We start from the raw sequence: 12,818 nt of genomic DNA, 5'->3' as shown, positions 1-12,818 counted from the left end.
GGCAATTGCGAGATGATTTAGGAGGATAGGGGTCGCGACAAGGAATTTGATGGATAGCTAGGATTTTCTGGAGTGGCAGCGATCTTCCTGGACCCTTTTATAGCTCCTAGAAAGCTCAATCTTGACAATGAGCGTCGGCGATGCGCGGCCAGGATGCCGAGGTGATGTGTGCTAGGGTTTGAGTTGGAATCTTGATGCATCCTCCTGGCGCTAGACAAGGATCGCAAGCAAGGTACGTGGCGAGTAACGCGGCGTTCGTCTTGTCGACGGGAAGCAGTGATGCGATGGCTAGTCGCGCTGCCGGTCTCCGGCGAGAGGAGGAAGACGATTCTCCTCTTCGTTCTTATCCTCATGAAAGGTATGGTGGACCTGGCTTTGGCTCGTATGGTGATGCTGGGCTTTCTCCTGGGCCAGCATTGGGTTGGCAATGGCCTAGTGCTGGTTCTCTCTCTCTATTCCTTAATTTCTGGTTTAAATTTAATTTGAATTTGAAATATGGTTGAAGTATTTGGAAGGTGAGACTTCTCTTGAGATTTATCAGAGATGATATTCCAAGTCTTTTATTTGAACAATTTAGGTATATTAATATTGTTGGGTTGTAATATTACTTGATTTTTTTAATAGCACATACTATGTGAGTGGAGAGGATTTCATTTTCTTCTATTCTCTTGAATTCAATTGTGTCTGTGAGCATTCTATATTAAATGCAGAAAATATATTCATTAGGTATTAGTATTGTATGAACAATATTTCTTTGTGCATTTATGCACTTATATTTTGTAAATGTTGCAAAACTCCAAATGGATATCTAAATAATGATAATTCTAATAGGTAAGGTTGTTGAATACTAACAATGGAGTATTCAAATAATATTTCAAAAGCTCGTCTATCTAATGGCATGTAGGATTTTATTTGGTGTTGCTTTGTAAGAAATAATTTATAAATTATAACTTATTATATGATTTCTTTTTTAAGAAGGTGATCTAGTGGTATGACTTAATGTGCCTAAATATTTTTTTAAGGACTTGGTTTCTTATTTGAGAATTCAGTCACTTGCTTATTATTTTATGTGAGCACTTATTTGTTAAGGTCTTGGAATTTGATTTAGTACTATATATATACTGAAATCAAGTTTGGGATATATACATAGAGTTCTTTATGTGTGTTGATGTCATGTAATTTTATTAGGGTTTCCTTATGCTTACCCATTGAAGCATAAATGAAATGGGAAGGTGGTCTAGGGTTTCCAAGTATTAAAGGACATGGGAGTTACTGGATATGTTGAGGATATGTTAGGGTTTGCTCTTCCTCACCATTGGTAGGATAATATCTTTAAGATAATTGTAAGGTGGACATAATTGCTTGGCTAGGTAGGGTTCTATTTTAATTCATTTAGTTCTTTCTACTAAGGGTGTTGAATATGGTCTAAAGTTGTTTACTAGTAGTTTCCCTATCATTTTATGTGATGGATGATATCTACTTACCATATAAATCTTAATTAATACTCATATATTTCCAAGGCATTATCATGCATATGATCATCTTTATTCTTCATTAACCTCTCTCTAATATACTCCATTCATGACACTCACTCTAGGCTCTTAGGGTTTTATGATCAACACCCACTTTGTGGTGATCATGGTTTCTAGCTTAAGAATATTTCACTCTCATCCCCAAGATCAAGTGCTTGCTCAATTAACTTGAGTGTAACACTTTAGCTTGAGTCTCTTACATGGGGTGAATGAGGTACTCATAGGATCTCATTAGGTTTCTAGGCTAAGGATCCACTTGGATAGCTTAGTTGGGTTAGTCTCTTGCATACCTCATCAATTCTTGGACATGATCTTATTCCACTTGATACTTGGTTATCTCACCACTCCAAGATGAGATAGATTATATCCTAATGTTGTAGTTTAAAAGTTATCCTATATTCTTTAATAGGTACAACTAAGGTTGGTATGAATGGTTTCTCTCATTTGGGAAAGAGTTTAATAATAACCTAAGGTTAGGCTCCATAGATAATGAGGTGATCATCAATATCTATGGTTAACACAAATGGGTTCTCTCTCTAGGAAATGTCTTGAATAATACCCTATGGTTCTTCTTAAAGATGATGATTTGAGCATATGGATGTACATTCAATGGTTTTGGCTCAAGTGTTGACATTGCTTGTCTAATAGATTTAGAACTCTCTCTCTTCTCTATATTTTGATGTATAACAATTTGAATAGAGAAGAATATAGAAAATGGAAACTAGGAAACATTTCTAGAGTTGAGCTCCTTTTCATGATTCTAAGATTAAAGTGGAATGATTACCATGGGGTTCATGGTAGAAGCATACATTAGTTTAAGACATGGAAAAGATAAGACAAGAATAGTTTCTCCCATATACTGTTACTTGATTTCCAATTGAATAGATATTCATATGTTATGGCAGGGATTACCATATTATGATCTTTTATAAGATCAAATAGTTGATCCTTGATTTATGTTTTATTGGGTTAGTTTTAGTTCAATTTGATCTAACCCTTTAGATCAAATCATTTCTACCCAAAACAAGGTTTTAGCAAAGTTACATTGAGGTTTATAGCACTTGATTTGATGAGCTACTTCAATTCCATCAGGTCAAGTGAAACTTCAGTTACCAGTGACAGGTTTTACTTGAAAGCGCGAAAATTCCCCGAATTTTCTATGCATGAATGCAATACACACATCCGTTTTCTCTATTTTTGTAAGCCCAAATCCTGAGATATTACAGATTGTGTCTGAAGCTATCTGTGAAGTCTAATGGCAAGGTCCAACAACAAACAACAAATGAACCAAGGGGTCGTTTATGTTCATTTGGCCCCCGTTTGCAGCCCAAGTTTGGGCTCGCTTTGTGGTGGTTGCATGCAGCGCGCTTCCTAGACCCGCACATAAGCAACAAAGGGAGATGAACCAGTCGGCCCCACGTGGTCACACTCCTGTTGTTCTTTCTTAAATGGGACTCGTCGTTCTCCCGAGGCCACATCCACATATGCCACAGTCCACATTCCCGAACCTTCCACAAACCCAAAGGAAAAAACCTTGGCCTCGTCGTAATGGCGAAGAGCCACCGATGGTTCCACACTGGCCGCAACGACCACAACGCATGGTCCTCCTCCTCCGACAGCAGTCGCCGCTGTTTCTTTCGAGCGTGTGCATGTGCCGGCCATCCCCACGAGCAGCCCGACTCACCGTCGAGATATCCTGCGGCACCGGGCCTCCCCACGAGTGTAATGTGGCCTTTTGTGATCCTAAATGTAATTTTATTTGGATTTTTTATTTCGTGCTTTTTTGCGGGTTACTATTTGCTGCACAACCACCTCAAAACGGACATGAGCCATTGGCCTATTCTTGAGCCACCAGAAACGAACCGTTTTAGAGACAATTTTGATGTGTGGAATGAGGTAAGGGCATCTCCAGCAACGCGTCCGTTTGCGTCGGTTGAAATGGTCGAAATCGTCCACGCGTCCATTTGCGGCGGGGGGGGGGGGGGGGTGGCTCCAGCGGAACGATGCATTTTTCCCCATTCATAAAGTCATAGTTTACATTAATAAAAAACATAAAAAGGCCATAAAAAACCTAGGTACTGCCTACTGGTCGTCGTCGTTGACGAGGTCGATGAACTCCGGCGTCGGCCATGGAAGCTGGTACGCCGGCGGTGGAGGAGGTAGGGCAGGCTGCGGGAACTGCGGCCAGACCATCGCCTGCGCAGGAGGCTGTGGTGAAGGTGGCCAGGGATCCCAGGCCGGAGCAGCAACCGGAGCGCGATCGCTGGAATGCGTCGGCGTGGCCGGAGGAGTCGATGGCCTACCCTGCAGCAGTGCAGACTCGCGGAGCTGGATTGCGAGTCCGTCCCACAAAGCCAGCTCGTTGAGCTCGTCGCGTTCGCTGTTAGCCAGTGCCATGGCAATGGCCTCCTCCTCGGTAATGTCCGGCGGCTGGGTCTCCGGATCCCACGCCGGGCCACCATCGTCGTGGTCATACTCTGCGCGCTCCACCTGCTCGTCCTCGTCCGCGTCCTCCTGGTCGTTCTCCTCTTCTTCCGCGGAGATCTCGCGGTCGAAGTACTCGACGTCTCCGAGGTAGCCAGCGCGTCGGCGCGCGTCGAACTCCCACGTTCCGAAGGAGATCCAGTTGTAGGAGTTGAGCGCGTACGCCATATCTTCTTGGAGATCCGGCGACAAGATGGCTCGGTGGCGGCGCACCTCGTCCCGGCGCTTTCGGCCCTCGCGTGGCACTGGGTGTACCGGCACGCGCCTGGAGTTGAGGTACCAGCCTCCTCCTGGCAGGTTTGCATCCGGCCATGGCACCGGCCGGTTTTCCTCCGAAAGGCGATGCGCGAAGTCGATGCGGACGTACCGCCTGATCTATGGCTTCTTGCCGGACCGCGAGCCGTGATGCGTGCAGTCGACACGTCCGTTGGGAACCCCAAGAGGAAGGTGTGATGCGTACAGTAGCAAGTTTTCCCTCAGAAAGAAACCAAGGTTTATCGAACCAGGAGGAGCCAAGAAGCACGTTGAAGGTTGATGGCGGAGGAGTGTAGTGCGGCGCAACACCAGGGATTCCGGCGCCAACGTGAAACCTGCACAACACAATCACAGAACTTTGCCCCAACGTAACAGCGAGGTTGTCAATCTCACCGGCTTGCTGTAAACAAAGGATTAGATGTATAGTGTGGATGATGATGGTTGTTTGCGAAGAACAGTAAAGAACAATTGCAGCAGATTGTATTTCAGATGTAAAGAATAGGACCGGGGTCCACAGTTCACTAGCGGTGTCTCTCCCATAAGATAGCAGATGTTGGGTGAACAAATTACAGTTGGGCAATTGACAAATAAAGAAGGCATAACAATGCACATACATATATCATGATGAGTACTATGAGATTTAATCAGGGCATTACGACAAAGTACATAGACCGCTATCCAACATGCATCTATGCCTAAAAAGTCCACCTTCAGGTTATCATCCGAACACCCTCCAGTATTAAGTTGTAAACAACAGACAATTGCATTAAGTATGGTGCGTAATGTAATCAACACAAATATCCTTAGACAAAGCATCGATGTTTTATCCCTAGTGGCAACAGCACATCCACAACCTTAGAACTTTATGTCACTGTCCCAGATTTAATGGAGGCATGAACCCACTATCGAGCATAAATACTCCCTCTTGGAGTCACAAGTATCAACTTGGCCAGAGCCTCTACTAGCAACGGAGAGCATCCAAGAACATAAATAACATATATGATAGATTGATAATCAACTTGACATAGTATTCAATATTCATCGGATCCCAACAAACACAACATGAAGAATTACAAATAGATGATCTTGATCATGATAGGCAGCTCACAAGATCTAACATGATAGCACAATGAGGAGAAGACAACCATCTAGCTACTGCTATGGACCCATAGTCCAGGGGTGGACTACTCACACATCGATCCGGAGGCAATCATGGCGATGAAGAGACCTCCGGGAGATGATTCCCCTCTCCGGCAGGGTGCCGGAGGCGATCTCCTGAATCCCCCGAGATGGGATTGGCGGCGGCGTCTCTGGAAGGTTTTCCGTATCGTGGCTCTCGGTACTGGGGGTTTCGCGACAAAGACCTTAAGTAGGCGGAAGGGCAGGTCAAGGGGCATCACGAGGGGCCCACACAACAGGGCCGCGCGGCCAAGGGCCAGGCCGCGCCGCCCTGGCGTGTCGCCACCTCGTGGCCTGATACGTCTCCGACGTATCGATAATTTATTATGTTCCATGCCACATTATTGATGATATCTACATGTTTTATGCATACTTTATGTCATTATTATGCGTTTTCCGGAACTAACCTATTGACGAGATGCCGAAGGGCCAGTTCCTGTTTTCTGCTGTTTTTGGTTCCAGAAATCCTAGTAAGGAAATATTCTCGGAATCGGACGAAATCAAGGCCCAGCATCCTATTTTTCCACGAAGCTTCCAGAACACCCGAGAGTCGCCAGAGGGGGGCCACAGGCCCACCACACATGACCCTGGCGCGGCCAAGGGGGGGCCCGCGCCCCCCTGTTGTGTCGCCGCCTCGTCGCCTCTCCGACTCCGCCTCTTCGCCTATAAAAAGGTCCCTGGCCTAAAACACGATAGGGAAAAAGCCACGGTACGAGAAACCTTCCAGAGCCGCCGCCATCGCGAAGCCAAGATCTGGGGGACAGGAGTCTCTGTTCCGGCACGCCGCCGGGACAGGGAAGTGCCCCCGGAAGGCTCCTCCATCGACACCACCGCCATCTTCATCAACGCTGCTGTCTCCCATGAGGAGGGAGTAGTTCTCCATCGAGGCTCGGGGCTGTACCGGTAGCTATGTGGTTAATCTCTCTCCTATGTGCTTCAATACAATAATCTCATGAGCTGCCTTACATGATTGAGATTCATATGATGATGCTTGTAATCTAGATGTCATTGTGCTAGTCAAGTGGATTTTACTTATGTGATCTCCGGAGACTCCTTGTCCCACGTGTGTAAAGGTGACAGTGTGTGCACCGTGTGGGTCTCTTAGGCTATATTTCACAGAATACTTATTCACTGTTATGAATGGCATAGTGAAGTGCTTATTTATATCTCTTTATGATTGCAATGTGTTTTGTATCACAATTTATCTGTGTGCTACTCTAGTGATGTTATTAAAGTAGTTTATTCCTCCTGCACGGTGTAATGGTGACAGTGTGTGCATCGTGTAGTACTTGGCGTAGGCTATGATTGTGATCTCTCGTAGATTATGAAGTTAACTATTGCTATGATGGTATTGATGTGATCTATTCCTCCTTTCGTAGTGTGAAGGTGACAGTGTGCATGCTATGTTAGTACTTGGTTTGGTTATGTTGATCTGTCATGCACTCTAAGGTTATTTAAACATGAACATTGAATATTGTGGAGCTTGTTAACTCCGGCATTGAGGGTTCGTGTAATCCTACACAGTTAGTGGTGTTCATCATCCAACAAGAGAGTGTAGAGTCTAGCATCTATCTATTTATTCTGTTATGTGATCAAAGTTGAGAGTGTCCACTAGTGAAAGTATGATCCCTAGGCCTTGTTCCTAAATACTGCTATCGCTGCTTGTTTACTGTTCTACTGCATCTGTACTTCCTGCAATATTACCACCATCAACCACACGCCAGCAAACACTTTTCTGGTGCCGTTGCTACTGCTTATATTTATTCATACCACTTGTATTTCACTATCTCTTCGCCGAACTAGTGCACCTATTAGGTGTGTTGGGGACACAAGAGACTTCTTGCTTTGTGGTTGCAGGGTTGCATGAGAGGGATATCTTTGACCTCTTCCTCCCTGAGTTCGATAAACCTTGGGTGATCCACTTAAGGGAAACTTGCTGCTGTTCTACAAACCTCTTCTCTTGGAGGCCCAACACTGTCTACAAGAATAGAAGCACCCGTAGACATCATGGCCCCACTTCGTTTACTCCTCGGACTTCTGGAAGCTTCGTGCAAAAATAGGACCCTGGGCGTTGATTTCATCCAATTCCGAGAATATTTCCTTACTAGGATTTCTGAAACCAAAACAGCAGAAAACATCAACTGGCTCTTCGGCATCTCGTCAATAGGTTAGTGCCAGAAAATGCATAAATATGACATATAATGTGTATAAAACATGTGAGTATCATCATAAAAGTAGCATGGAACATAAGAAATTATAGATACGTTTGGGACGTATCAAGCCGCTAGCCTCGTGGTCGTTCTTGGTCTTGCGAAAGGGCCAACATTTCTTCCCCATGGCGTCGGTGGGGTGGATTGTATTGGCTCTAGCAATGGTGTGGTCAGGGAAATGGGCGCCGGCAGCGTCCCTTTAAGAGGTTCGGAAGCCATATCGCCTTTAATGTCCTGCCAGTGCAACGCCACCCAGCTGCGCACGCTCACGGAAGCCAAGGCGCGCCATTAACGCGGCCCTGCAAGGCTGCAGCGCGCCGCTCGTAAGTAATACCACGGAAGAAGAAGCAGTTGTGTCCCTGCCAGGTGGGCCCGTGCGAGGGTCGGGCGGACGACCGCAGCGTTCGCGCAGCGTCGGCGAAGACGCAAACCTGGCGCATATTTGAGCCACGTTTGCGCCGCCACGAACGGCCCGGTCACTATGCGTCACCCACTGAAGGTGGTACCAGACGTATTTTCGGGCCGGGCGACGCAAACGGACGCTCGTCGCCCCGCTGGAGATGCCCTAAATACGATAAGACTTTTGCAAGTGCTATTCCAACAACATTAGCATGCTGCTACTAAAACTACTTACAATAGAAATATCATGCATTTCATGTATGCAAAAAAGCTGATGTTTCACTATCATTAATGATGAGTGAGAGCATAGTTGTATCACAGGTATTGTATAGCACACATAATTAGAAAAATCAATATCGAATAGATCTTTTGTATACACTTTTCACATTAAGATTCTACAGATAAAAAATATAAGTAAAATATGATACTAAAACATGATATCATGCGTTGCAGAGATGGTACAATAGTATCAATTATACATATGTGGGAGTGATGTTTTGGCACATGGGAGCGTATGATTCCTTTATTTTGAAATGCATGTTAGATATATTTTGAAATGTCAAAAACATTAAAACAAAATTTTTGGACGTACATCTTCATGTGCTATGCGTTCACAAAGTTGTTTCATGAAAAATTGACTTGTCGTATGGCGTGTGTAAAAAGATAAAATTCGGTGTTAAAACAAAGAATTGTCACAAGATAAAATTTTATCTTTTTCACGCAGACTACAAAAAATATCATTTTTTCGTGAAACTTGACGAACAAACATATATGGAGATGTACATGTAAATTTTTTATTACTTTTTTAACACTTAAAATATGTTTTAATGGTAGAGGTACACACCCAGACGAATTGTGTTTCTGGTATGATACTATTATACGATAATATGCAGATCAACCTTGCAACTTTGCAGCGTGCTTTTTGCCGCTTGCTTTTACAGAACCGTAGATTAGCACGCTGGAAGTCTGGAAAAACTACGGTAATGGTGAAAAGTAACCAGAGTATTTGAACGCTTTTCACGTTGTTCAGCTGCTGGCTTTGGGTCCGCCGAGAATCCGAGATGGCAAAGGAAGGAAGGAAGAAGATGCATGTGATCACCTAGGGAAGAGAGCACGTAGAGGACAAGGGTCCCTAAACCGAGGCGGCGGCAAACAGGCGCCTATCTACACCCATAGCCCTGGCCCGAGCTCAGCTGATGTGTTCTTGTCGCTGCCATGCCATGCCGGTGCCCCCCGGCGACCGCGACCGGCAAGACTACTCCCTACGTCCGTCTACTCTACCGCTCCCGTCGCATGCGGTCAGGCAGGCCCAGCGTCGCGTCAGTGCCGCCGCAGCCTTTGACGCGCCCCGTCCCATCTGATCGGCCGGCGACTCGTCTCGTCCCTCTCCCCGGGCCACGCCACGCCGGGACAAGCCAGGAATACGCCGCCCGGCGCCGACTCCGATGTGCTCGCCGGTCTCCATCGCGCTTGCGTGCCTGACCGCCGACAAGTATTCCAGCTCGCGGGGCCGGCGCTCTGGCTCCTGCATGGACCGGTCGGCATGCGGGGCGAGCAGCCCGGCCTTGGCCCCTTGCGCTTGGACCGAACCGCAGGCATACGTCGTAGCACTGCTGCTATGCACGATGTTCCTTCTTCCGCGTACATAATGCCGAGTGGCGACTGGCATGCGTGAACAGCACTATGCACACGACATTCGCTGTAGTACGTCGGAGGATGTCACGTTACATATTTTACTGTTGCTCCTGCTACGCTATCCCGCTGCTGCTGCACATATATACGAGCTAGAAACATAGTATAGCTCAAATGTTTGAGACGGCTCATGGGTTAGTCCTGTTCACGACATGCAATATTCTTTTTTGATAAAAAATATATATTAATACCACGATGATACCAGCTATATTTAGCATTATAATAAAATAATGTTTTGATAAGTCTACAGATTAAAGAAAGATGTACACAGCCGAAAAAACAGAAAAAGGAAGATACAGAAAAAATAAAATCATAATCAAAACAATCAAAGACTTCGTCCCAGCAAGAGCTCCGCTAGTGGTGACGCCACCTATACTCAAGAAAAAGGTTTTCCAAAACGACTCGTTCATGAAGGAAACGGTGTACAAACACCGTCATCCAGTGTCACCAGTGTGGTCACCAGTGTGGTTAGATTTTAAGAGCATCTTCAGTCACTGATGGCGTGCAGTCGACACGTCCGTTGGGAACCTCAAGAGAAGGTGTGATGCGCACAGCAGTAAGTTTCCCTTAGTAAGAAACCAAGGTTATCGAACCAGTAGGAGTCAAGGAACACGTGAAGGTTGTTGGTGGCGGAGTGTAGTGCGGCGCAACACCAGAGATTCCGGCGCCAACGTGGAACCTGCACAACACAATCAAAGTATTTTGCCCCAACGTAACAGTGAGGTTGTCAATCTCACCGGCTTGCTGTAAACAAAGGATTAGATGTATAGTGTGGATGATGATGTTTGTTTGCGAAGAACAGTAACGAACAATTGCAGTAGATTGTATTTCAGATGTAAAGAATGGACCGGGGTCCACAGTTCACTAGTGGTGTCTCTCTCATAAGATAAATAGATGTTGGGTGAACAAATTACAGTTGGGCAATTGACTAATAAAGAAGGCATAACAATGCACATACATATATCATGATGAGTACTATGAGATTTAATCAGGACATTACGACAAAGTACATAGACCGCTATCCAGCATGCATCTATGCCTAAAAAGTCCACCTTCCGGTTATCATCCGAACCCCTTCCAGTATTAAGTTGCAAACAACAGACAATTGCATTAAGTATGGTGCGTAATGTAATCAACACAAATTTCCTTAGACAAAGCATCGATGTTTTATCCCTAGTGGCAACAGCACATCCACAACCTTAGAACTTTCTGTCACTGTCCCAGATTCAATGGAGGCATGAACCCACTATCGAGCATAAATACTCCCTCTTGGAGTCACAAGTATCAACTTGGCCAGAGCCTCTACTAGAAACGGAGAGCATGCAAGAACATAAACAACATATATGATAGATTGATAAATCAACTTGACATAGTATTCAATATTCATCGGATCCCAACAAACATAACATGTAGCATTACAAATAGATGATCTTGATCATGATAGGCAGCTCACAAGATCTAACATGATAGCACAATGAGGAGAAGACAACCATCTAGCTATGCTATGGACCCATAGTCCAGGGGTGAACTACTCACACATCGATCCAGAGGCGATCATGGCGATGAAGAGACCTCCGGGAGATGATTCTCCTCTCCGGCAGGGTGCCGGAGGCGATCTCCTGAATCCCCCGAGATGGGATTGGCGGCGGCGGCGTCTCTGGAAGGTTTTCCGTATCGTGGCTCTCGGTACTGGGGGTTTCGCGACGAAGGCTTTAAGTAGGCGGAAGGGCAGAGTCGGGGGCGTCACGAGGGGCCCACACGCTAGGGCCGCGCGGCCAGGGCCTGGGCCGCGCCGCCCTAGTGTGGCATCGCCTCGTGGCCCCACTTCGTATCTCCCTCGGTCTTCTGGAAGCTTCGTGGAAAAATAAGACCCTGGGCGTTGATTTCGTCCAATTCCGAGAATATTTCCTTACTAGGATTTGTGAAACCAAAAACAGCAGAAAACAGCAACTGACTCTTCGGCATCTCGTCAATAGGTTAGTGCCGGAAAATGCATAATAATGACATATAATGTGTATAAAACATGTGAGTATCATCATAAAAGTAGCATGGAACATAAGAAATTATAGATACGTTTGAGACGTATCAAGCATCCCCAAGCTTAGTTCCTACTCGCCCTCGAGTAGGTAAACGATAACAAAGATAATTTCTGAAGTGACATGCTATCATAATCTTGATCAATACTATTGTAAAGCATATGAGATGAATGCAGCGATTCGAAGCAATGGTGAAGACAATGAGTAAACAAATGAATCATATAGGAAAGACTTTTCATGAATAATACTTTCAAGACAAGCATCAATAAGACTTGCATAAGAGTTACTCATAAAGCAATAGATTCAAAGTAAAGGCATTGAAGCAACACAAAGGAAGATATAAGTTTCAGCAGTTGCTTTCAACTTTCAACATATATATCTCATGGATAATTGTCAACACAAAGTAATATAACAAGTGCAATAGGTAAACATGTAAGAATCAATGCACACAGTTGATACAAGTGTTTGCTTCTAGGATAGAAAGAATAGGTAAACTGACTCAACAATAAATTAAAAGAATGGCCCTTCGCAGAGGGAAGCATGAATTACTATATTTGTGCTAGAGCTTTTCATTTTGAAAACAAGAAACAATTTTGTCAACGGTAGTAATAAATCATATGTGTTATGTATAAGATATCCTATAAGTTGCAAGCCTCATGCAAAGTATACCAATAGTGCTCGCACCTTGTCCTAATTAGCTTGGATTAACATGCATTATCATTGCATAACATATGTTTCAACCAAGTATCACAAAGGGGTACCTCTATGCCGCCTGTACAAAGGTCTAAGGAGAAAGCTCGCATTGGATTTCTCGCTTTTGATTATTCTCAACTTAGACATCCATACCGGGACAACATAGACAACAGATAATGGACTCCTCTTTAATGCATAAGCATTCAACAACAGATAATATTCTCATAAGAGATTGAGGATTGATTGTCCAAACTGAAACTTCCACCATGGATCATGGCTTTAGTTAGCGGCCCAATGTTCTTCTCTAACAATATGCATACTTAAACCATATGATCATG

Source organism: Lolium perenne, chromosome 4, assembly GCF_019359855.2.
Source record: "Lolium perenne isolate Kyuss_39 chromosome 4, Kyuss_2.0, whole genome shotgun sequence".
Taxonomy (NCBI): Eukaryota; Viridiplantae; Streptophyta; class Magnoliopsida; order Poales; family Poaceae; genus Lolium; species Lolium perenne.
This window is presented reverse-complemented; position numbering follows the sequence as displayed.